The following is a 27,423-nucleotide window of genomic DNA, read 5'->3' as shown; positions in this document are numbered from 1 at the left end:
GTATTCGCGGTGGAAATAAAGCGCACGGAGAGGCTGCGATCGCACACAGACGCGACTAGCTTCGCCAGTCACTTGACCTGACATTTAATGCCATTACACAAGTCGCGGCTACTCGTTATTCTTTGTCCGTGCGGCGCAGATGCTTATTTACCGAGGTGACGATATAAATGGAAGAAAACAAGATATATATGCGTATCATTACGTGATAATGAACGTGTGCTGATTTATTTCAAAGGTTGCAGCTTTCTTGCGCTCCTCGATACGTAAGGGCGATCTATTTTATCGCATTCACATATGCGCAATCGATTCGTCGCGTCGTCTCGATCAATCGCGCGTTCACGAATAGCAAAAGAAGCGCAATGTATTAGTAGGAGAACGAATATATACATCGGTAATAATGGTATGCATTTGGAACGGATAGATTTTTGCATATCACTAATCATGAAACGTATACCTTATAATTCAATTTCTGATTATTTGAGACGAAAAAGATGTAATTATACCGTTCGATATCTATAAATTTGATAAATTAAAAGTGATTGCGAAGTTATCTTGAACATGCACTTAAACTTCCCCTTTTTTTTCTTTTTTTTTTTTTACAAATTGAATTGAAGGAAAAGGTAGAGAAACAAGCAAGATTTCAATTAACTTTATTAAAAAGTATGCATTGAAAATCAAGAAACAAGTACGTAATAGAGGAAGGTGGAATAAGATAGAGTGGCAGAGTACGATGGGATATCTCCTTTACACGTTAGATGTAGCCCCTCGGTCGTTGAAAATTTAAGTTACCCACGAAGTTACTAGCGAAGTAGGCAGCTGCGTTATTAAGGTAGACCATAATTTATGTTTCTTTGCAATTTTCTTGCGATTTTATCTTATTTTTTTACTTGTGACATTAATATTAAATTATAGTATACTTTTAAAGTGTATCCCATCTTGCCCATGGGGATACTCCATCTTCACCCATGGGGCAAGATGAGAAAAATACCTTTTTTTATTTTTAATAAAGTTTATTAAATTCTCTGAAGAACGATTTTATTTAATGTCAATTATATTGAAAAATATCCAAAGAATACTTAAAAAGTAAAGCCTTTATTTATCATCAGCTTAACTACTCCGACCTTAACTACTCCGTCTTGTCCTACCTTCCCCTGTACAATAAAATAAGTAAAGAAGCTAGTGCGATAAATAAATTGGCAAGTACGTTGAGAGGATAATAAGCAAGCTGTTGTTCATCTTATGTCTTCTGCAATCATAGCCCGTGGGATCTTATACAAATCATAATGGAGCCTTTTGTGTCCTCAGAGGGACGGATCAATGATCGGCGCACACGATCACATTTCGTCGCTCCTCTCGCGGGGAAGCCTTGTCGCGATAAATAACATTTATGCTAATACCTCCGCTATAAACGATCGCTCCTCGTAGTCCGTTATAAATGCAAATTTTGTTCGTCGGCCCGTTATCGTTTTATCACGAAAGCAAACGCTCATTACGCTTGTTAAGTGACGCGTAACCAGAGTGCCATTAGCTGGATGCCGTAATATTTACTCGTACTCGGAATTTGCCCGACAATCTCGTGAGTTTTCCATCCAGACCTTTATCTAGGCTCATCACGCTATTCCGTCGTTGAAGTATACTTATTCTCCTTGATCTCGCTCTTTTACCGCACTGCATCATTCATGCACTCGCTCGATCGTATTTTCTCGTCTGGATTAGCTAATTCTGGGCCACCGATCTCTCTCTCTCTCTCTCTCTCTCTCTCTCTCTCTCTCCCTCTCTCTCCCTCTCTCCCTCTCCTCTCCCTCCCTCTCTCCCCTCTCTCTCCCTCTCTCTCCCTCCTCTCCCTCCTCTTTCTCTTTTCTATATTAAGGTTCGATCTTATAGACGGGAAGAATGGAATCGGCCAGAATTAGTGCCCAAGTTTTGTAACGGGTCGAGTCTATAACATCTTCAGTTCAACAGGCAGAATTCCTCCCGTCGATATTTTACGACGTAGACCTCGCTACATGCCTTCGTCGCGCTTCGATGAAATTATTTATGATCTCGCCTGCCCACGAAAGGCGTTTGATGCGTTATATATATTGCAAATTATCGCTCAAAGCTTGCCTAACCGATGGTAACTGCTTGACGAACTGGCGTCCCAATTACGATAATTGACATTAGATTGCTTGATACAAGAAATGGCGTATGGCGCACTGAATAGCCGTGGCAAAAGGGGACCATGTATCAAATATTAAATATCTTCGTGCAGAATGTACTGTCGTGAGACCGAATCGATTGTCGTATTGCGTGTTAACGCGACGTACCCTTATGAAGCGTCTGGTGACATATTAACTCAAACATTTCATTGATTGCCAGGCGACTGGAATATTATTGACGTCGATGTGACTCATATAATATCAAGGCTAGATACCTATCTCGATGTGGAGGACCACTAGTTCTACTTTTCAAAGTTTCAGAACTCGAAAAAGAGCAGCCGTGAAATTATTTACTGAAATACACGTCTTCGATCGTTCATACTTGTCTTGTCAATAATTCATATGTATCCATGTGTCGCAGTCGGAAAGCAATTTTCCTTCTGAACATTTTGCAAAGTTGCACGTGATACCTATATTTCTTGTAATAGTATTATAACATGTTTGTACGCTTCATAATTTATATGAAACGTTGTAATCGAATGTACATTTTAAATATAGTTTTATTAAATTTTGCATACAATTTAATATAAACGTAAATACAAAAATTATACATTTTGTTCAATTTTAATCAATAATTATATTTACACAAAGAATATGTGAAAAAGAAAAAGGCGCATTGCTAAATATTATTGTTTGTCATACGCGTACAACAATATTGCAGGTTATGATAATGAATGACTAAGCCGTTAGCTATAAGTTTGATAAGATATCGACAAGGTAATATAATTATTATTTATCTCTCTGAAAATACGTACTGATACGTCTCCTTGTTAGAGTCTGGCCAAACTACCCATTATACGTTGAACGTCCCATTCAAAGACGTATCTATGTATATGTAATAGCAAAAGTTGCTCCAATTTGCAAGGTTTCTATTCTCGGATGTGATTAAGTCGGTGCGCGCCGTGCGCCACAATGGGCCACATTTCCATGTCCCTTACGTAGGTACCACGACCGTAACTTTGATTGGTTCGAAATTGGTTTTGCTCAATCAGACATATATAACGTGCATGTGTGTGTGTGTGTGTGTGTGTGTGTGTGTGTGTGTTTGCATATACACATATGTATATTTACATAGCACATAATATGCGTGTACACGTCGTCATAGATATTAATTCGAATAACCCCTGTCGGCAGTGCAACGGGATAGCCCATCTGTATGATCGTAAAATGAAATGACTCATTGTGCCCGCCATTACACAAACAATGACATTGAGAGACCGCGCGTTAAAATAACAGACATAAAAATAATACCATTCGTAAACGTGAATAAAAGCAAACGATGAGTATTCTCTCGCGAATGTTTCAACAAAAGATGAAAAAATGCTTTTAAAAAATATAAAAGTTTGAAAAATATTTTACACTTATTGCTTAAACCCGTTCTTCACTACAAAAGTAACAGTATTAAAAGCTGTTAAAACTTTGTGCCAAATATATAAAAAATCATTGCTCTATATAAATTCTTCCATATTATCACATGGAATGAATAATTTTGCTGAAATACAGGTTTAAAAGTAATTATATTGAACCATTTAAAAAATTGGATCAGATGTTTAATTTGGTTGCAGCTCATTATCATGATTGGGCATCCCACATAATCATCATTTTGATGGGTCAATATAAAATTCTTTTTCGAACTGCATTTAGCTACATTTTTAGATGCTGCAACAAAATTGTTCTTTCCGTGCATGTTTCAATTACACTCTTTATAACACACCTTGTGCCTTTTGAAAAGTATTCACGTAATTGACATTTTCAAAAATATACACATATGTATACCTATATAACAATATGTCATGAGTTACTCGGCGTTTAAATTTGAATAGATTTTCACGCTTGTCGAAAGTACTTTGCAATTAAAAGCACAACATGTATAAACAGTTTACGGCGACGTAAAGGATATTATATTTTAATAACGTTTTAATATCGAAAGCCTGAAAAGGTTGGGTACTGAAAGTAACAAGAACATTCATGAAGCTGAAGACTCATGAATTAATCATTACTATCACCGATCATTATTGTCTTCCACAAGCGTCGTTTTTCTCGTGATTCTGTTTGCATATATTACCGGCGCACTCCCACAGCCCGTGAGAGATTATTGCGTTTTCGTGATGCGCGCTTAAGGGCTCGGAGCTCGGTCCTACAGAGGCTACGAATTAAAAATCATAGTGGTGCTCGCGTGGCGTGTGCACGTGGAGAGTGTCACGACGTGACGTGGAGGCATGCGTACGCGGAGGCATGTGAAAGAAAATAGGCTGAGAAGCTCGCGAGAAGGCGTACAAGCAGCGGACGACAAGGAAATACGTTCAGATCAGTTACCTTAATTTGTAGTGAGAGAACTCCTTTTGCCCATGAAAACTGATTGATAGCGATACGTGGTAAATTGGCCGGGACGATTAAAGTGCTTAGAAACTCCAACATATAATAAATTCATTTAGTGTGTTTTGCTCTTAAAGAGCCATCATCAAATCAAGAAAATTACAAAATCTAAAGATTTAAATATTTCCTTAATAAATAAATTATTAAATATCATTAAAATGTGAAAAGTATAAAGAATATCAGAGATGTTTACGGGACGTGCTTTGTTCTACACATTCAATAATTTTGCAATTTTTGCCCGTATCAATCGGTAATTACGAGTAAAAAGCTGTCGGTCCAAATGCAACTTGATGGAAGGGAAAACAAAATAATGAGTTTAACAAATCGCGAGGTGTAAATACTGTGAGAACGACATTACATTTTCGTAACCGACACGACGGACGTGCGTTTATTAATCTGGTGGTGTGTGTGCCGGATAAAATGTATTTTTCTAGAGAAAAGAAATCATAACAATTGCATTTTTTTTATTGTAAAGTATACCATCGCATGCTCGCGCTTCGTTCCCCCGACGACATAAAAGAAAAGGTTTCGTGAAAGACAGCAGCGTGCATTCCGCGCATTTCTTTGTACTGACGAGTCATCTGCCACGACTATACAAGGTGTTTTATTCTTTCGATTGTTGAGCAGCGTCGCAAGTGACAGTCGATGTGATGCTCATGAAATTCTTATGAATGTGAGACATAGAAAAATATCAATTCTACTGCTAAGGAAAGCAATTACTTAACTTATTTATTTATTATTCTTTTAGTAACTTTTTTTAACATAGAACATTTTCTTGATAATTGTTATGTCATAATCATTTTTCTTAGCATAAGAATGATATTTTTCTGCGTGTAACTTTCAATTTCTAAAGAGCCTAAATTTCTGTTTAAGTTTTTTTTTAAAGAGAAAATATAATATAAATAGTTTCATGAATAGAAGATCACGAATTTAAGAAGAAAATATTTTCTGAAGTTTATGACAATGAGTTTAAAATTCCTTATTCTCCAAGAAAAGTTTAAACTGATTAATGTAATTTAATGTAAAGAAAGATTACAAAGTAATTGATTACAAATGTAAACAAAGATTTGACAAAGAATTTTAAAAAATAATTAATTCTTTAAATCTTTAAATATATCTTACGTCATTAGCGTTATTTAATTTTAAGATATGCATTATATTATTTTCTATTAAATGATATTAGCAACAAAAATTTAACAAATTGAAAATAATCAAAAACATCTAAATAAATTTTATGCTCCACATCGACCGGCAAACGAAATTTCGTGTGTCTGTAACGTGTGAAACATTCCATAGTGTTCCAATGTCCGAGTTCTTCAGTTTCCAGTTTCAACGCGCGACGCAGAACATTTTCAATATAAATTCGCGTCGCAGTATCAACGTCGCGCACTGCTGTGCAAAAAAGCGCGCCCGAGTATATTCAGCTCGATATAAAAGCGTCGAACAAAAAGTGCAGACAGAAATTCAACTGCGTAATATCCTTCCCGAACTGGCCAAAATATACCTCGCGTTGCGAGAGATATTTATCAACGGAGATTAAAACGGGACATCTCACGAGTGTCTGCTCACGCGCACACTCGCGCGCACATTCGGATACCGTAAGATTTCGGTCCTTTCGGAACCGTCCGGTCTCGAAGGAATCTCGTTATTGGACGCGCAGAATAATCCGGTAAAAAGTAAACCGCGTGACCTAAAGAAAAAAGATAAGATCGTTTCTCGCATTGACGCAATATGCAAATTGATCGAGCCAGCTGAGAATCTAGGTTCTCCTACGTTCATTGTAAATTCAAATGGCAGAAACGCACGATCGTGATATGTTATGATTGTGGTCTGATTAACAGTCTATAAATGCAGATAATCGTGTTGGGTGATTCCTATCGCTTTGAATTAGAATTGTTACGTCGAAGACGATCACAATCTGTTATTTGATAGCGAAGATTGAAGCAGCGTTTTGAAGCTTGGTATACAGATGGGCTATACGTGGTGTCCCAGATTTCTCTCATCTACGATTTCTTTGACCAATTTGGAGTCGACTTCGCTTTAATGAAAACACGTCGGAATGTGCCTGAAACATTAATCTTTGAAGTAGAAATTCCATTGAACCAAGATTTCGATTCGTTTTGAAATATATGATTTCACTATCTATTTTATATGAAGTTAAAACGCGATCGCTCTGCCCTAATATTTGAATGATCCCATACAGTACGCAGTTGCAATGTTTCAGTAATATTGCAGCAATGATAAAATGTTTGCTTTAGAAATACGTAATGTTGGAGCAACAATTATAATATTGTATTAACATTGCTGCAACATTACGTATCAATTTTGAAGCGGACATTTTATCGTTGCTGCAATATTGCTGAAACATTGTAGAAATATTTTGCAATGTTTTTGCTATACTGTGCTGTGTGGGATACCCATGAAATATTTTGCTGACTTGTTAAAAAATGTTACAAGCAAGTTACCAACAAGATGAGTTCTCATTTGGTGCAACATTGTAGACAAAATATCACGCAAACTGAGTACAGCAATTTTGTGGCGACAATTGTAAAAGATATATGATTATGGCAATATTTCAGCAAAATTGCGGCAAAGTTGCTCAAAAATATAAGAAGTAAAAAATATTATTTCATGAAACATGCGAGCAAAAGTTTAATTCGGGTAATAATTCTGCCATTATTGTGGCAACATGACGGCAACAATCGTTAGCAGATGGATTACACTGCTTTGCTTTTCCACGAAACGTTATCTACGGATACGGTTGTTGCGGCGTTCACGATTCGAGCAAAATTTAGTCCGAATCCGAGTCGATTCGTGTAATGACAGCGCGAAGAACGGGATAACATGTATATTGTGTTAATCCGAAGTTTGCAGTTGCAGAGATTACTCGATAGCGCGAAACGAGAGAGGAGAGATAAAAATCTGCCCAGGAAATGCTTAGCATGCAGCGCTCGGATGCATTCCCTCGCTTAACGTAATTTTGCATGCTCGCGCTGCCTCGGATACGCGTTCCAACGCCGCCGTTGTGTGATTCAGAATGAAAAGTCAACGTTATCGCGTATTATTTTTTCGCTGCTTCATTATTATCGCATGATCGCTGGATTGCAGGTTGTCTCTCCTTTTGTTCGTATCGACCGGCAGCTCGTATCGTGAGTGCTATCTGAGCGCTTTGTAGGTCTAACAGTCTAGATACCTCGACGCTGTGCTGCTTTAAAACGGATAATCAGTACGGCGGCGTCGTACAACAGGCGAAGCGTTTAAAAAAAAATAAAAAAAATAGAAAAAAACAAAAGCGAAGAAAACCTGACAAGCGCGATCGCGCAATCTTCGAGCAGACCGTTCATAAATCATGACTCAAGCTTCCTCTGAAATCGTCTGAGTCATTCCTCGCAGGTTCGGCGAGCAGAGCCACTTATGTATGCCTCGCAGTAATGTACAAAAATTCTCCGCTGGAAGGAAAATTACTTTGAGTAAATTCGAGCTGGCGTAATAGGAGAATCATTTTGGCGTAGCGGTATTTGTTGCAGCATTACCGTTGCGTATTTCGCGATTGTTATTAGAGTGTGTCCTCTACTACTTGGCACAGATCCTCGTTTCAGAATTGCAATTTCAGCGTGGCGCTTTACCATTAAATAACGATGCGAAATTACGCCGTAAATTCCACAACGCTGGAACTCATTATTTGATTAATCGTCACAAAGCTTTGATCGTTTCGAGTAACGACGGTGCGCGCCGTGTCTGTGGCAGAAACGATTTGTCCGGCGCGAGTTAGATTTTCAAACACGTCCCCGACGGCATTTGGACGCCTCGCTCCGACGATGGCGGAAAAGAGTGTCGGTCAGCACGTCTGGCAAGTGAGTTTTCGGATCTCTTCTTCCCGAACTTTTTAACGCCGTCGTTTAGAAGCTCGTAAAGATTTCGCGCGAACTCCTCCTTAGAATTCCGAAAGTGATGAACAACGGACGCGCGACTCGGTGATTCGAGAAAGAGCGATGGGCGATCGGGGAATATCGCGCTTTACATTTTATCGATGCCCGAAGGTTAATCGCGTGTTAAGCATTTCCCACCATCCCAGCTAATCGCCTGTGCGAAAAGCGTGGGTGATAAACGAGCGCGGCGAGGAAAAGTTACGGGCATAATTGCGGGCGGTGGGAACACTCCGCGGTCACGTGCGCCACCATATTTATGAGATGCGGAAGAATGAGTGCGTGTGAGGCTCGCGTATCATTACTATGAAATATTCTAGCAATGGCAGTGCACAGCGGCAGTGCACAGCGCTAAAACTGAAAGCAAAACGATTAAGCACGATGTCGGATAACGCGCGCGTGCAGAGGTTGAGGTTTCATTCGACTTTGCACGCGTATTTTCCGATATTGCATACGGGCTGCAAATGTTACATTGTAACTTAATAAATTGAATTATATTTGAGCTAGTTAATACGAATATGCAAGAGTTGTTAAAATAAACAAACGATTATGAATGTGCGTTAGTATAGGTTTTGTATTGTATCGCGAGCTTGCGCTAATTGCAAAGTAATGAATTTTATATTCAGTTTAATTAATGGCATTGCACGAATTTAATTCGTAAAATTATTTTATGCAAATGCCAAATCAAATCAGCGGAATGCAAATGAAAAGCAATTTATTGATTTACGCGTGACCGCTAGAGGAAAAAGGACTGCCATTTTCGAGAAACAGAAACGTTATGAACGTTACGAAAGAAATAGTGATGCAATAATATGTAATGGACATATACGCGGCACACAAAGGAAATTTCTTTAGCTGATTTACCCGATGAGTCAAGAATTATTACGTAACACACGCAATTCTATGTATTCGTTGAGCTTTTAAGGATTCTTAAATTACGCTGTCTCTTATAAGTGCAGAGGTGCAGAGTTGCAGTTAAATGAAATTAAATAAAAGTGAAAATGTTACAAACTCTCTTCTCTCTCTCTCTCTCTCTCTCTCTCTCTCTCTCTCTCTCTCTCTCTCGCCTTGCAAATAGTGCTAACTATATTATTCTGTTATTCTATTTTACATTACTTTGCATTCTATTACCGTAATTATATCTCGGCGAACATAAAGAGAAGAATTCATTTAACTGGAGATAAATTAGAGAATGCAAAATTAATTATCTCTATTCTCCGATGAAAACAGTTTCCTCAATAAAGCTGTCTTTTTATATTGAAAACGCGCGCTGCGATTTCAATAGAGAATTCTTATCTTTGAAACATCGCATTGAATCCTTGTGAATTTATTTGGCAAATTGAATTCCCCATTAAGGAAGGAAAATCAAATTGATTTCGTTTCGCACTTCGAGAGCGGCCAGTAAATAGCCCACCCTCGTTGGGCTTTGCGGGATTGACGCGCGCAAATTCGCCGTCGCGATGCCTTATGCATTTCAATGAGCGGCATTTTGAGAGTGGAGTTTCGTTCTTGCAGCGCGTGGACAGATACAAATTAGCCGTATACTCAAAATACTATAAACGCAATTAACACCGAAACATGGTTAACGAGCCTTTGCGTCCAAATGTGTCGCGTTGCCATTGCGCAGATATCGGATTTCGGAATAGGCCAATTAACGACGAGTGCTGCGTAAAAATCAATATCCTTGCGTACCAAGTGTTGTTATAAACTGTATTTTTATCTCTCGCCGTTGTACATTCTACTTACAGTAACAAGTTTCTCTTTTCAAATTTGTCTTGTGCAGTTACAATTGAAGATATTATATCTTGAATTAAATAGAAGACGGGCCAAGACGATCATTGCAAGATCTTGGTGCTAAAATGATATTTTATACAGTGATTTTTACATACAGTTTCCAATTTATTCGAACTGCTGTTATTTTTGGTTTCAAACATAGCTTTTGAAGTGAACTATATTACATCTCTTTTAAATAGTGTAAGTTATACTATAAGATATTCTTATTACAATATTAATATATCCAAAAATATAAATTCTGATGACTAATAAAATTGTTGCAAAAGCTTGCGGCCATGTGAAAATCGATATTTGCGAATCTATATGATCTGAATTTATTTTTATAATCAATTAAAATCTCAGGAACTTGTTCAGTTTATAGATGGAGGCCAAGCTCCTGAAATTCATACCATTCAGAATGGAGAAAGTCGTCTATTGTTTTTTCCCTATTCGCGCGTTACTTCGGGAACAAGTCTTCGTTCGAAGATAATTAGAAGAATCATTATGATGTAACATGTAGACAATTAAATTAGCGCCTTTCTAATGATAATGTTTTAATATGTAATCTGGCATTAACTCATAATGCATCTTTCTCCGCTTGCGTCATTGTAACGCTGAGCATTAACGTATCAATCTCTGATATGAATCGCTCCCACATTGTAATTTGCACGCAAATTTAGTTTTACACATTCATAGCGACGCAATTAACTAACAAAGCTTTATTTGCAATGCGATTGAAAATAATTTAAATCATTGACGTGGACGGGCGAATGAAAAAAAAGTCAACTAATCGAAAATGCGCTGAGTGTCGTTAGACCGGCCAAAGCTATATTCTACTTCTCAACAATCGCATTTAATTTATCGGACGGTATATAATCCAATGCACAATAATAATATATTCGCTCCACTATTATTTCCGCTCAACTAATTCGCGAACGTCATTTCCGATTGTCGCGCGAATGGAGTGTCATAAATGACGCCCGTCGTACATTATCCAAGATATAAGTCGCAACTGAAATTCTAGAGATCAATGTTTAAGAAATCACTTCCAGAGAATTCTCTTTCGTGGATATATTATGTATATATGCCGTTTAGTTTACGGTCGATCGCCTCAAGCGACTACACCTTATTTTTAACTCTTTAAAGCAGCGTCAACGGAACCGGCGCGTGGCCGTTCTTACGTGAAAATCGGGGCCAACGAGTCCGCGGCACTCGGCCGCTCGACAATCGCCGCTTTAATTGACGCAGACGGAACGGTGCTCGATTAAAGATGGGAGTTACGATCGCGATAGTACTCGCGGTGAACTCGATTAGTCAAAATCAATTAAGCTATACGAGAGTTATAACTCTTCAATGTCACGGGGACTTGTAACTATACTATCGAGATGCAAAGTAGAGACCGAAACAATCTTTTTTAATTTCCGCTGAAACCGAAAACGAATATTCGGATATGTGTCAATTATTTAGGTCAAAACTGAAACCGAAAATCGAAATTTTTATGGAAATTCTGGAAAGATTACATATATAGATGTGGGAACATTTATACCGTGTATTTCCTTCTTTATAAATCTCATATCATAATTATATGATTTCAATAATAACCAAGTTTCAAACATTCATTGAAAAAAAGTTTCTTCCGATCTAATCATTTCCTTTGATTTAAATAAATATTAATATAAAATAATTTATTTTTAAACTTAGAAAATATTTTTTTAATTAAGGAAATAATGTTTGAAAAAAAATTTTTTAGCGAAAAAGTATAAAAATGTAAAATAAAAATATTTTTAAACGAGTATTTAGTGGATAATAAATGTTTCGTAAAAAATAAATTTTAAATTAATAAAATAAAGAGTAATTATGGCTAAAAATAAATTAATAATAAAATTAATTACCAATATGAGTCTTCTCTCACTCATTGTTAAATTGTAAGACAGTACTTTGAGTCCTTTCGTTGGTTCGAGTATAAATTATTGTTGAAGAGGATTCACATTTAAACATGAAAACTAACTGCAAGAGTTTTTATTAATTAAATATATTTGTAAAATAATTTGTGATAATTTATTATTATTTCATGTCCCGTTACAACCGTGAAGGCCCATATCGGCAATTGATTTTATAAATTTTAAGTAATAAATACTTTGTACTGTAAATTTTATTTTGCTCCGTATTGCAAGTTGTAAATTATAATTTGATTTTGGCCGAAATTTCTTTTTAATTTTGATCAAAATCTAACAAAAATTTCAATTTTTAGTTAAAACTGAGTTTAACCGAAACTGAATCTAAATTTTTGATTGGACTCTAATGCAAAGTAATCTACGTACATGAAGTGGTGTTTACATAATTCAAATTTATTTCGTTTAATTTTGAATAATGAAGTACAATATAACATAACTAAAAACATATACAATAAAGTTCTAATATTTTTCGCATTGGAACATTTTCATTAAATAAACAGGATGAAAGTTATCATATCCACAAATAAGAGCAAAATGATAAAGTTGATCTGTCCTTAAAAATTTTTAATTTTAAAGAATTTTAATTTATTTAACGATTTTTCAATATTTTCAGATGATAATCAAAGTTTTAGTAAAAAAAAATAGATTAACGTTAAGTAGTAGAGAATAAATTCAACATTTTTCTTCTCGATTTACACACGGAAAGAACGGATTTGCTGAAGTATTTTAACATTTAGCTGGATCTGAGAGTAATTTTGTTGGACCATTAAAATAATTATGTAGGACACTCAAGCATGACGAGACACGCGGCACAATGTTTTGACATTTTAGCAATCAGTTTGAGTGTTCTATACAATTATTTTGATGGTCCCACAAATTTTTTTTCAAATAAGTATCCAGCTCAATTTTTAAACAATGTTTCAACAAAATCGTTCTTTTGTGTAGTTTATCTCTGGTATTATGAGAAGAATGCAAAGAGATATGCGAATGACTGATTACTTTTGAGTGACTCCCATATTTTAAGATATTAAGTCACTGTGCTCTTAGTAGTACGTGCCTGTATGTGCCTGTGATATACATATCATAAAATTATGTAATTGGATTTCATAATATCGATCATACGTTTTTTCACATTTAACATTTTCATTCGTTAATGATTTTCCTTTTGTAATATTCGTAATATTTTTTTCTCGTTCGCCAACAAAGAATATTCGCTCAGAAACTCAATACTCCTGGGCTACATTATTATGACGAACAATATTCATTGTTATTATTGTAAATATAAAACTCATCAATATGTGATATCAGTATCTATACAACAACGAAACATTTATCTTTTGAAACATTGATATTTTTTATTTTTGTAGTTTACAAGCTTTTCGAATTTTATGCCGTAAAATATCATATTTAACTGAACTAATTATCTGAACAGCATTACTTTTTATATGATTTCTTGTTTAATTTGGAAAAAAACGTGAAAAAAATCTTCACGAGAGAAAGATATTTAACTCATCGATACATAAATTAAAATCCATTTCATTTAACTTTGGATAATAAAATACAAACTTTATCTTAAAAAAGTTTAATATCGATAGGAAAAAGGAAGATAAGATGATGAAGTGAGTAAAATAAAGTTTTCAATGCTAATAATTGAGCTGCTGTTTAACTGATCAGTATCTGTACAATCGCGAAATGTTTTATATTTTGAAATGTTGATATTTTGAATTTTCGTTCAATTATTTAATATATTAGTTTACAGGCATTTCGAATTTGTGCGGCAAATGTATCATATTTACCGGAACTAATATCAAAACATTAGCTTTCACACGATTTTTTTATTTAATTTGAAAGATATGAGAAAAATTTGCGTGAAAATAAATTTTTAAAGAAAGCAGGATTTCGGTTAATTTCTACAAGGTGATAAATGTGCCTGGCACTTTCTTATTCATTATCCCCATTTCACTTATTGTTCGTTGAATTAAAAAGAAAACGCGAGTACTTGAAAGGATTAAACTTTCAAGAGAATATTATCGCCGCTCATTCTGCGTGAATATAGCAGATGTTAGAAATGGACACGAAAAAAAAGAAAAAACACTAAGATATCATTAAATATCAAATGATATTCTCACTTCTCACAGTTCTTGATTCAATTTCTACGTGAAGAATAAATTTGTTGTCACATGCCAGCCAGTTCTATTTTTAAATTGGCATATTTTTTAATTTAAAACTGCTTTCCGCGTTTCCGATTGGTTGTAAATTTGTTAATTTAATATAAATATAATAATTTTATAAATGGTTAATATAATTAATATAATTGTTTTGTTAAACAATTGTATAGCTATTTTATTAATATAAATATTTATTAAATTTGTAAAAGAATTGCTGTTCTATTTCATTTTTGGCGCATTGAAGCCTCTTCGTTGAAGCCTCTTTTCCTCGAGGATGAAAATTAATTGTTTAATTAATTACAATATAATTATTGTATAATTGTTTAATTAATATTAATATTTAATAAATTTGTAAAAGAATGATTCCTAATTTTAATTATTTTATTGGAAATGGCTGAACCAATTTGGCAATCCTTTCTAAAAAAAAGGTATGCAAAGTCATATATTTCTTGAAATTTGATTAGTTTTTGAGTTTATTCAAATTTCCAGAAACATGATTATCGCGCCCTTTATACACGCCCTTTTTGCTTTTCTATTGCCAATTATTGTCGCTTTTCCTCGATGCTGATTGGTTCTCTTGCTGCGTCAACTTGGTGAGCGGCTGTCATCGCGGCAAATGCCAATTTGTAAAAATATGCATTAATAGACTCTTCTTAATTGCAATTTATTGTCAAAAAGTAACAAATAAGAAGATAAATAGCGCGCGCGAAGACGCGTCTATGGTGTCTAGTTACTATAAAATATCGAAGACGATTTACGTATCGCGAGAATGCGAGTGGAATTCACGAGTGGAGGGCAAACAGCCGCTACGACATCCTCGTAAATCCGACGCAGTTGTTATCCCCGCGAGCATCCCCGGTGGTTTATTTCACTTACTACGAGCAGATCCGAACGTCGTCTTGTCGCTGAAGACGGAAGCAACGACTCCGCATTATCGTCTCCGTGTGCGCCTCTATTCTTTCTCCGCCTCTCTTTACGGCTCCTCCGTTTCTCCTTCGCCTCAGCGGGGGTCGCGGTTTAACCCACACGTATTCTGTATCCTCGGTTCTTTCTCAGCTTCGCTCTATCCCCCTTTCTTTATCTCCCTCGTCCAATCGCACTCTACACCCGCGGGGCACAACACACGGTACCCATGACGACGCGTTCTCTCTCAGCACTTTGCTCTAGCGTACAATTTCGCGCTCATCCATCCCGATCGACCAAGGTCGAGTCAGCCAGGCGACTGTATTAATTAAAGACACGCGCTACGCGAGCGAGGAACCACGCGGGAACTGCTCCTCTTTCCTCCGATTTGGCGCCAAGTGTGCGCGAACGACGAGGAAAAAAAGGTCACCCTCCCACGATGGCGCTCGACGCGTTACTGACCATCCGCGCGGAGGTGCAAGCGGCGGCGGGCGCACGCTTTGATGCCTTTGAGACGAGCGCCGCTGCGCGCATGCGCCGTTGCCGGTAAAAGGCGAAAACTACGATCGGCGTTCTCCAAGCGCGCGAGGATTGCGAGGAACCGATCGCGATCGGCGACCGAGGGATTTGATCAGGGAGTCATGTGCTCGTCGTCCAACGCTGGCGAATGGTATTTAATTCCTTTCATTGCGTAAATTGTGTGCGAATGGCGTTATGCTCGATTCCGGCTTCTATCGCGAATGATGAAGAATTACGATGAAAAATGTCTGGTAGAACGTGACGTTCAAGACGCTCTTTTCGAATTATATCTTTATCTACTTGTCGTCGCCAGCTTGCGAGAGTGAGGAACCGACAGTGATTAATATCCGCGAAAAGGATGTAAATATGTTCGATCAGATAAAATGATGCAAACAAAAAAAGTTATCCAATTTAAAGCAGTCTTATTAATGCGTCTATTTTTTTAATCCTTCGAAATCTAGCTTCACATACATATTATATAATAATTTTTGAAACGTTATTTGAAATATCATTGAATTACGTACATCTTTACCTACTTGTCGTCGCGAACACTTGCGAGAGTAATGAATTAATAGTAATTGATATTCGCAGAAAGGATTAGAAATAGGTTCAAACATTTCAGATAAAATTTTATATATAAGCAAAGAAGTTATTCAATTTAAAGTAATTTTATGAATGCACCTATTCCTCCTAGTTCTTTGAAATAAAGCTTCATAGATATAATTTTTTAAATATATCTTTTTACCTACTTATTATCGCCAACACTTGCGAGAATGAATTGATAGTGATTGATGTCCGCGAAAAGGATATGTAAATATTCTTCAAACATTTCAGATAAAGTTTTATGTGCAAGCAAAGAAGTTATCCAGTTTAAAGCAATTTTATTAATGCATCTACAATTTGTGTGAATTCTCCAAAACCTAGTTTTATTTTATACATATTTAAATATATCTTTACCTTTTCGTTGTCGCCAATATTTGCGAGAATAATCAATCAACAGTGATTAATATCCGCAAGGATGTAAACATTTCAAAAATTTTATCTGCAAGCATACAAGTTATGAATAATTAATGCGTTAACTAATTGAAATTACATTAAAATTTATATTGATTTTACTAGTGCGTCTGAGTTCTTCGAAACATAGCTTCAAACATATAATACAATATAAGAAGATCGTAATATTTTAATAAACTTTCAACCAAGCATAGAACAACGTATCGCTAACACTTATGAAAGTAATGACTCGAGAATGATTAATATCCCTGAAAGGAACGTTAATATTTCCAAGCATTTCAGATGAAGTTTTATGTACAACAAAGAAGTTATCCAATTTATGGCAAGTTTATTAATTTACTTGAGTCCTGCCAAACATAACTTTGTGTACGCAGTATAATAATAAAATATAACAATATAATAAGATTGTAATATTTTTCATAAGACTTTGAAACAAGCATAGAACACGGTATGTTGTTAGTACTTTCGAGAGTAATGAATCGACAGTGATTAATATCCGCAAACTAGATGTAATAAATGTTCAAGCATTTCCGATAAAGTTTTATGTGCAAAAAAAGGGGTTCTCTAATTTATAATAATTTTCTTAATGTTTTTATTAACTTATAGCTTTTTATTAATTTATAGCTTCATTCATATAAAGTTTGTAACATTTTTTTATAAACTTTTAACCAATTGTTAAATAACATGTTACACCGACACTTGCGAGAGTAATCGATAGTAATTAAAATCTACAAAAAAAATATAAACATATTCAAATATTTCAGATAGTTTTATACAAATAAAGATATTATGGCAATTTTGTTTTAATGCGTCTATTTGAATCCTTCGGTACATAGTTTAATGTACGTAACGTAATATAGAAGTAATAATGTAATGGGATTTTATAATATTTTTCGTAAGATTTTCTCAAACAAGCGTGGATAGTGGTGAGAAGTAGAGCCTGAAATTTTTCTCCTGAAATTTTTATTTACGGGCTTACAACCTTTTTATTGCATGTTTGCAAATGATGATGGTTGACAAACATTGCGGTTGCAGAGCCGTGATTCTTTCACGACTTGCTAGAGACGACAAGATCGATGTGAAGGGAAGATGTTACTGCTTGTACACGTATTACGTACTCGCGCATACCGATCTGCGTGTGACGGAGCGGAATAAAAGTCTGGTAGTAAAAGGCGGAAATCCACGCCAGGATAATGCCGCGAGTATATCGCGCGAATATATCTATTGTTCGCTGGCAGATTTTCCTGAATAACTGTTTTTAAATATGCTAACAATTACATTTGAGCACAGAAATAACGAGAGACGTCTCTAGCGAGCTTTCGAATTATTTGCGCTCCTAAATACAATAATAATATTACTATTATTTAAATGTGTGTGTGTTTAACACGTCATATTAAACAGTTAACATGATCAAAAACAAAGGAATGGAAACAGGTGATTTCGTTGGCACGCCTGTCAAGAATTTATAACATGCATCATACAATATGTAACATTTTTAATTAAATTACTACCGCAAACACACGGTTCAGTGCTTACGTATTTTTTTATATTAATTGACTCTTTCGCTCTCTCGAATGTAAGAATTGATACAAGAATTGTTGCTACTTGTAATTTCAAAGAGGCATGACGAAACGAAGACTCATATATTACACGGTACTCTTCCGCGGGCGCAGATGGTAATTATCTGAGTAGATTTATGCACGCACAGACACTGCGAAAAAATACAAAAGCTGTCGGCGTGACGTACACCGTTATGCTTGCCCCCCTTACGGATTTCGCCTTTGAAAATTGGCACGTATGACTCCGGAAACCGCGAAACGAAACGGCGCGATGGCCGTTCTTATGACTGTTTTGCGTGCACAAAAGTCATGAATTACATTAATCTCTTGGCCATTAAATAAATTACTTTAGTGAAAAATTGTTCGCTTCGTATCGGCAACGTGATTATTACATGTGAGTGAATTACAAAATGGCGGTAACAAAACTTTAGCGCGCTCTGAATTTTCCTGTTAAACTGACTGACAGGTTGACGGAAACGAAAAGGGTTAAATACTATTATAAAAATTTCATTACTTTATTGAATTAAATGATTTGATTTAAATGATTAACGCGGCTAACGACGTAATTCAAACTTTTATTTTATTGAGCGCGTCAATCTGAAGATAGAAATCCGCAGATTGTCACAAAGAGAGAAAAGATTTTTTCTGAATTTTTGTTATCGAATCACCGCTCAGCTTGTGCTTTCAATTTTCCACGGAATTCTGCATGTCGAGCGCGTTTCGCGAGACGGCGATATGCAAGGCCATTGTGATTTTTATTTTTTGCGTGAATCACATCGCTGACGTCCATGTGTGACGGCAAGAGAATGCACTTTTCCTCCGCGCTTGTTATGTACACACTCTTTATCGTATGTACGCGCATGCGATAAAACGCGAAAATCCGCCACACATTTGCAACAATACATGACTTCCTGGTTATGAGTTGCGAACCCGAAAATCACGTTTCTCTGCTTGATTCAGCTATAGTGATAACAAGTGCTGCTTTATTTTTTTTTTATTTCGTTCTTTAATCTATCATACAAAAAAATGAATACTTAAAGAAATGCATAAATACTTTGATCTAATTAAGAATATTTTATGCTTAGAATAGCGCCAAGACTAAATAATCTTTGATTAAGAATACATTATTTTTAAAACAAAACGAAAAGATATTCTTAATTGAAAACAAATTTTACTTTATTGAAAGAATAGAATTGCGCCCGTTTAACATTAAATATGCTTGTATTAGGATTATTTTTTCTTCAGTGCGGACGAGTCTGCTACAGCGGATTTATTACACATTTCACTCATGTTGCTTGTGGGTAGTAAATCCGCTATGGCAGATCCGTGTATACAAGTAACCAGCGTTTTTCTATCGCTATGACAAAGTCGGCCGTCTATTAATTATGGACAGAGATTAGATAGGTCAAGCTGAATATTTTACTTATTATTGAAAATTTGAATCACAATTTGAAGGCATACTTTGTCAATATAATATTTCACTTACGAAATTACCCTCACTTATTTTATAATCATTAATGGTCTGTTCAAAAATGGGTTTGATTATCACTAATAAAAATGCAGTTGACAGAAGTGAAAATCACTGGTGTTGCATTTTGTTTCTTCCATCAGTAAAACTAGTAGACGATCCCAAACGTCCGAAACGTCATAAAGATTTTCGGGTTTAAAATTACGGACATTTCAACGTTATTGTAAGTTTGTAGTAACATTGCAGAAATCTTTTGTAACTTCCATATAATATTACAATGTTTCAGTAAGATTTATGCAATGTTTCTTTAATCTTCCAATGGGTTATGATTCTAATCTTTACTTTTTATAACAAATATTATATTAATGATTAATATTATTAAAATATGGGTGTTTTATTTATACTTTTCCTTCTTTTTTTTCTTTCTTCTTTTTACCTTCATCTTTTTCCGTATTTAAAAACTCTTTTTTTTTCTTTTTTTTTCATTATTTTATTTTGTTTTTTTTTTTTTTAAATATCTAACGTTTTGTAATATTTGTCTATTACATATGATTTTTACTGAAAGACAGAAAAGAAAATATTTTATTAACTAAATTTTTATTTCTATTAATACTTATGATAAAAGTTATTAACTTTATTATTAAACTTTTAATTTTTTAATTACCCAACTCTGCAAGTGAGTTACAAGAATTTGTAACGCGGTGCAATGCAAGATCTCCCTAAAAGTCCTTGCGGTAGTCTCGCGCAGCGAGAGACTCTGCATTACATGGACGCCGTCTCTGTTAAATGCCCCACTCGGGTCGTTGACCGCACACATGGTTCGCAGACAGCGCACGTGCTTGCCGTCTGGGCCGCCTCCCCACTCTTCTCGGCCGACGGAGAGTGGGGAGACGGCCCAGACGGCAAGCACGTGCGCCTGCCTGCCGGGGCCGCGTGCGGTCAACGACCCGAGTGGTGCTTTAGCAGAGACGGCATGCACGCGCGCTTTGGGTAGCAGCGTCTCTCTCGCTACGCGAAACTACCGCAGCGACTTTTAGGAAGATCTTGCATCGCACTGCGTTACAAATTCTTGTAATTTATTTGCAGAGTTGGATAATTAAAAAATTAAAAGTTAAATAATAAAATTAATAACTTTTACCAATATGATATTAGAAACAAAAATACTATTTTAAGAATAAAATATACTTTGCACAGATCTATTTATTGTTGATGCAAGTGAACAGTTCTAACTGTAGAGAGCATACTTAAATGAAAACAAATAGCATTCAAGAATAAAAATATACGTGAGTAAAAAATTTATTTTTTTTGTGTGATTAACAAAATCCTCGCTGATTATGCTATTCTTTTAATGTTACGTAATGTATTAATTCTTTAATTTGTTTAATGAATTTATCATTATTGGCTCTATTTTTCTATCTCTATTATTATTATTATTGTTGCAATTGCGATTCTGCAATTTTTGTGTTTTATTTTATTTAATTATCACAAAAATTAAATTATTATTGATATTTTTATTATTTTTAAAATATGTTGATAACATATTATTAACTTTTTAAGCATTATTTTTTTGTCATTAAAAATTTTTTTATTAATTGTACTGAAAAATTAACTTATGAGTAAAAAATCTATTGATATTTTCTTTATCTTTAATTTTTTTATGCCTAGTCCTTTTGGTGGTAAAAACACTATTATATTTTAGTAAGCAATGCTATAAACACTTCCATTTTAATTGTAATAAAATTGCGTAGACCTCCGAATTTACTGATATATTTTTTATAAAAGACGCATGGAAAATGTATCAGTAAATTGGCTGCTAGAAGATATATATAATTATAATAATCAATTTTTTCTTCAAATAGTCTGATTCTAATTGCACAAGTAGTCTGTTGCTGATTTAAGCAACATTAAACATTACAATTTACTGTCGTTATTATTACATTTATTGAAACGACCCTTTTAAATAGATTACGATTGAAAAGTATGACGCGGACGCGGAAATTTACGAGCAACCTTAGCCCTTCAAATATCATTATTATTACACTACTAAAACTTTCCTCTTAAGGTTATTGCGCGTCCGCGAAAAGTTTAATGGTTCTCTTCCGCAATTCAGTTTTGCGACTAACTTCTCGTTATACCCCTTATACAAGATGCTTCAAAACCATTAAATATCCTGTTAACCATAAATTAGCAACCTTCTAACTCGTGAGAGTTCGAAATCTTGTTCGAAGAAAAATGTTGAAATATTTACGCGCATTAAAATAGACAGTGCTTTGTTACTTCACATCTCATTGTTACATTTAGCTAAAGTTACGTGAGTTCTATTTGCTAACTTTCTATGAACAAAACCGGCATCTATAATGCAAGGCGCCGTCAGTGAGCATGAGAAATGTAACTTGAACGTTTTGATTACACTCTCAGCGCGCAAGTCACAGTTTTTATATATAGTTCGTTTCAATATTACTGTAATTTTAAGGCAATAAAAGAACAAGAGTTTCGTCAACCTCTCTTTTCTAGATAAATAAAAGTCACTGCTTGAATCACATTGAGAAAAAAATACGTAAAAATTTATTTGTGGGATATAAATTTATGTAACGTTTTAAAAAATTTTCATTTAAGTACGGTGAAATAAAATTTTATTCCTAGCAAATAAAACCAATTAATAAGAAAAATGAGATGTATTGTACAGAAATGGTGGGTTTTGTCATCACAGATTTTTTTATAACCAATACATATCAAAGAAAAAGTTACAAGTAGTATTTGCTTGCAAATATTTCGACTTCTTTTCAGTAGCCACTAACTTATACGATAAAAAGTAAAAAAAGATTCGTTTGCGCTTGTCAACTCGTGTGTATGCAAATTCGACTTCTATATTAGGTGAAATGAATCGTGAGGCAAACAGTTTGACAAGCATCGACGAGTGAATTGTCAGTTCATTATGCAATTTCACTATTTGATTTATGTGGGCAAAATCGATAACTCACGCGAGTCAGTGCTTACACTCCGCAGGTGTTCATTTAACAGAATCCTCAAATTAATCAAGAGACGAAGGACAATGACAGAAAGACAATTTCTTTGTTTATTGTGTAATGTAAATTATCTCTCAAGCCGCTTCTTCAACTACTTTTTTAAACAAAAGTTAACAAAAGATAGTAATAATCTTCAACATTTAAACATTTTACAAAACAAGATTTATTAATATAAATCAGATATTTCTTTAATTCTTTAATTATTTTTTTAACAAAACTCGATAAAATATGGAGAGAATTTTAGTATATTAATATTTTGAAAAATAAAATTCTTTGATATTAAACAAGTTTTTCTTCTGTAACAAGTATAAAATTTAAACGTAAAGTTTCACCAAGATTTTCTCTAAACATCTTGATTACACAAAATATAACAACGCAATTTTTTCATCAGCAGAATTTTTTTGAAATTTTCTGAGATTTTCCGAGTATCAAAGTGAAGACTTTTATAAAACATCAATTGCGCTAATTCGATTCCTCTTACGCCTAACATTTCGCGAATGGACTTTGGATCTTCATTCGCACAAGTATCCTTCATGAAACTTGCAAATCCAATTTCCTGGATTACAACTCGGGTTAGGAATTCACATCGCTGGAAAGCTGGACCGGTCGAGTTCGATTTAACTCCGACGAGGCGTGTTTCAGACGAAACGTATTTCGTTCTATGCTCTGGGGATCCTTAAAGCTAATACCGGGATATTCACGTGCACGCCGTGGCCACAGGTGGTGTATCGATGCTGGTTTGCACGTCAAACGATGTGAAATTATTACTACCTGACTTCACTTTACAATTCAATTAATTATCACATTCCGTGATTATAAATGAATTGAACTGTAATAAAATATATCAATACACCAAAATTATTAGTGCAAAATCTTTAGTTCACTTTTGACATATAGTTCGCGTCATACCGAGGGAGAGATTATTGATATTTATGATTATACCTGCATGATAAAATAATTATTATTTTATGCAGTTAAATTACAAATATCAAATATTTTTTTTTAATACAGAATTTAAGCTAAAAAAATTTTATGTATTGCGTAATAAAAATTTGCAGAATAAGAAATATGTACACATATAAAAGACATGTCACAATACGCTTATATATAGGAATATCAACATATTCCGCGTATAAAATCTGAATAAAGATTTATATTAAAATCTGACGTAAATTTTATATCGTCTAAAGTGGGCTTTACAAACAAGTTACAAATTTTTCAATATGAACAAAACGCCTTACAGATCGTAGCTAAATCTGAACGCTGATATTGTGTAATTTTATATACTTTTTCAAGTTCACGAAACTGTGTACCGAATAAATTATCGGTCTTAAAACACGATTATAAATTAAACAAGAAGCAATAATATTAAAAGTTTCCGTTACGTATAAATTATATAACAATTTTTCTTACAATTTTTAAATTATATAACTTTAATTTTACACAACAATTACTTAGAAATTATCTGAATTACAATAAACTTTCTCTGTATATCTTTAGTTTATTGCAACAAGCATATAGGAATATCTTGTATATTGATTGCGTAAAAAATCGAAAGTAATATACACCGCGTGCGCTATAAATAAAATCGACACACGCCCCTCGCCAAATTATCGGCGATACCAACCGATGAAATTTTTCTCGATATGTCATAGCTTAATACATGCGAGTGCACTGCTATGCATGATTTGGCGTACAAAAAAAATGATAACTGCAGAAAATTCGTTCGTGTATTCGACAAGCGAGAAGTAAAATTGGAAACTGAACTAGACACAATTTAAAAATATTAAAACGTTGTACTTTATATTGAAAAAAATAACGTAGAATTGTTTGCTGTATTGATATTTATTATTTTACATGAAAGCAAAAAAGTTATATTGAAATTTAGTTTAAATTCAAGAGTATTACAATTTGTGTTAATTGAGGACGTTTGTATACACTTTGTGTATTTTATGATTTAAAAAGTGTTCATGTGTCGCTTTAGCCTCTCAAAAATCGCGTCCCATTTAATCGCTCGCGATGAACGAGACCAAGGTTTTCCAGGAAATCACAAGGCTTAGCCAGTTCTGACATTAGAGAGGCGGAGGTTAAAATCCGAGAGGATTTCCTTGATATACGAGCTAGTCATCAGTACCAACCACCTATTGTTCAAAATCCCTACGCTAATTCTACGTTCATTTTAATATGCATTAATTAGCCTAATTGATATAAACGAGGTTATATAATCTAAGAATTATAATAATATCTCGGTTTAAAAGGAGATTACTCTGTCTTGCAACAACGCTATTTAACAAAACGTTTATTTCCATTGATTAATAATATCATTTCTATTTCAATTATATTAAATTTAAAAATATAATTAAAACTTATGTTTATAAATGAACCACTTTCTATTACTTATAAATATTAATTATTTGGAAACAAGATTACAAATAAGATCCTATTTATGAATGAATTCTGAAGCTAATAATCATGTTTAAAGAATAATAAATAAATGTATAAAGAATAATAAATAACGAATGTACTTTGCGTTAATCATCGCGTCTCTATCGTTACGATCGATTCGCTATTCCGAAAGTTTTATCGTGTTAATTTTTAGCATAAGAAATGGAAACTCCATATTTGTAATTACTGCAGATGTATTTTGCGGAGATGTCATATTGCATCTTCGTTTTCCCATTTGAACGCTGGGTAGACTATCAAGATCGGACCAAAGCCGTAGCTAATTTCACGGCGAAGGAGCTACTGGTACGAATCGAGTTGGAATATAGGATTACGGAATTACAAGGCAAGGTTGTCGCCCAGTTCGCTCAAATAAGGTTAACAGAGGACGCGGCAGCCGGGCGATTTCCTTGACACGGGCTTGGTCTGTGCTTTAATCAAGTTACAGTTTGTAATGACGGCAAAAATCTATTTTGTCTCTGCGTGACGTAACTGTAGATACTTCAAGAAAATAAAACGTAAGGAAAAAAACGACTTGGGCCTTTTGAGTGCAGCTTGAAGGTTTGGCAGCGATCGCCGCTCGTAATACTCTCCTAGCTTACACTATTTTTCAATGTATTGACGTTTAATCATACCAAGAACGTTTCCAGAGATAGATCTTGCTTCAAGAATAAAGGCATGGAATGTACTTCATTTATACTACAGTGGGATTTCTGCCAAGGAAAAAAGTGATTGGAACGAGTGGTCTAAGAATGATACTGAAACGTTATAAGTCGATTATTGGAAGTGATTTTGTTTCTCGTAATTATTTTACGTTTTAAATCGTATTAACTTTTAAATGGAATTTTTGCTTTATGACAAAAGGTATAAAGTGCTTTTTAACAAAAGATATAAAGCGCTCGTTTTATAATGAGAATTCAACAGAAATGATAGAGGAAATTAATTCAAAGTACATGCATACCTGAACACCTGGAAAAGTAGATTTATAAAGGGGGATATTTGGAAATTTTTTTTATCCAATATGGGGCAACAGAAAGTGAAAATTATTAGATATACATCTTAGAGACTATTAATATACGCCCACTTGGAAAAAAAGCATGAGAATTAAACATAAAAATATTCGCTGCCAGTCAATTTACGTCATTATCGCATGAAACCAGCTATTACTAACGTCTGCTAACGTCTGTTGTCCGATAAACGATATGACACAGAGAAATTCAATATTTTCCAGTCCAGACGTGGTATTTATTATCATAAAACTTGTAATTTATTCCGGGGGCGTATCCTCCCGTTCGAAATGTCAAGCATGCTCGACATACGGTTCAAAAAATATGTAGGTTTACATGTAGGAGCATCACATGTAAACTGCGATGTTGCTAATTGTAAAAAATAGAATTAAATCAATTAACTGCACGAGAATGTGCATAAAGCGATGCACAAAGATAAATAAAAATAACAAATATTATCATTACGTGACACACGATTGCATCTCTTTTAAAAACGAGACATGAAACGTTTTGTAAAACACTATAATGTTGCAAAATCGTAGAATTATTTTATAATGTTTTATTTGATTTTAATTAAACTAAAAGTGGAAAGATAGTTGAGACTATACAGCATTAGTGTAAGCAATTTTTCGAAGTAATTCTCTCTCTTCCTACAAATGCATTTTCGTCTATATATTATATACACGTATTTTTATTATACGAATATACAACGGACAACAGAATGCTCGGAATAAAATACAACGAATATATATTTTACAAACGAATACATTTTACTCACACCGTGCATTCGGTACAAAGAATCTCGAATTTTTCCGAAGCGCAGTTTTTTGTATACGAACAAATATTTGCCGGACATGATAAACCGCTCTCTTTTTTTTTTTAATTCAATCTTTGCAAAGGAGTTAAATTGGATTATTTAGTATAAAAAAAATAAAGTATAATATTTATTTTTCTTTATTTTTAAGATTACGGTCCCAATTATGGATCTAGTTCTAATTATGGGTTTAAGTTTATAAAATTAAATGCTTTCCCAGACATACATTTGTTAATAAAATTACAGAAAATTTTTTTATATTTACAAATTTTTTT

At 34.4% G+C, this 27,423-nt stretch overlaps 2 protein-coding genes across 3 annotated transcripts in view; one reads left to right on the top strand and one right to left on the bottom strand.

Annotated features, from left to right (window-relative positions):
• The window catches only part of LOC105196989 (mucin-22), a 70,571-nt gene extending 54,814 nt beyond the window's left edge, over positions 1–15,757 (bottom strand). The window contains 1 exon segment of the mRNA XM_011163170.3: positions 15,273–15,757. The gene's annotated coding sequence lies outside the window, so the exon portion shown is untranslated.
• The window catches only part of LOC105196992 (cyclin-dependent kinase 4), a 105,670-nt gene that overhangs the window by 20,261 nt on the left and 57,986 nt on the right, over positions 1–27,423 (top strand). The window lies entirely within an intron of this gene.

The sequence above is a fragment of the Solenopsis invicta genome, chromosome 11 (assembly GCF_016802725.1).
Source record: "Solenopsis invicta isolate M01_SB chromosome 11, UNIL_Sinv_3.0, whole genome shotgun sequence".
Taxonomy (NCBI): Eukaryota; Metazoa; Arthropoda; class Insecta; order Hymenoptera; family Formicidae; genus Solenopsis; species Solenopsis invicta.
The sequence above is the reverse complement of the archived record's forward strand: the minus strand, read 5'-3'. Positions and strand labels throughout refer to the sequence as shown.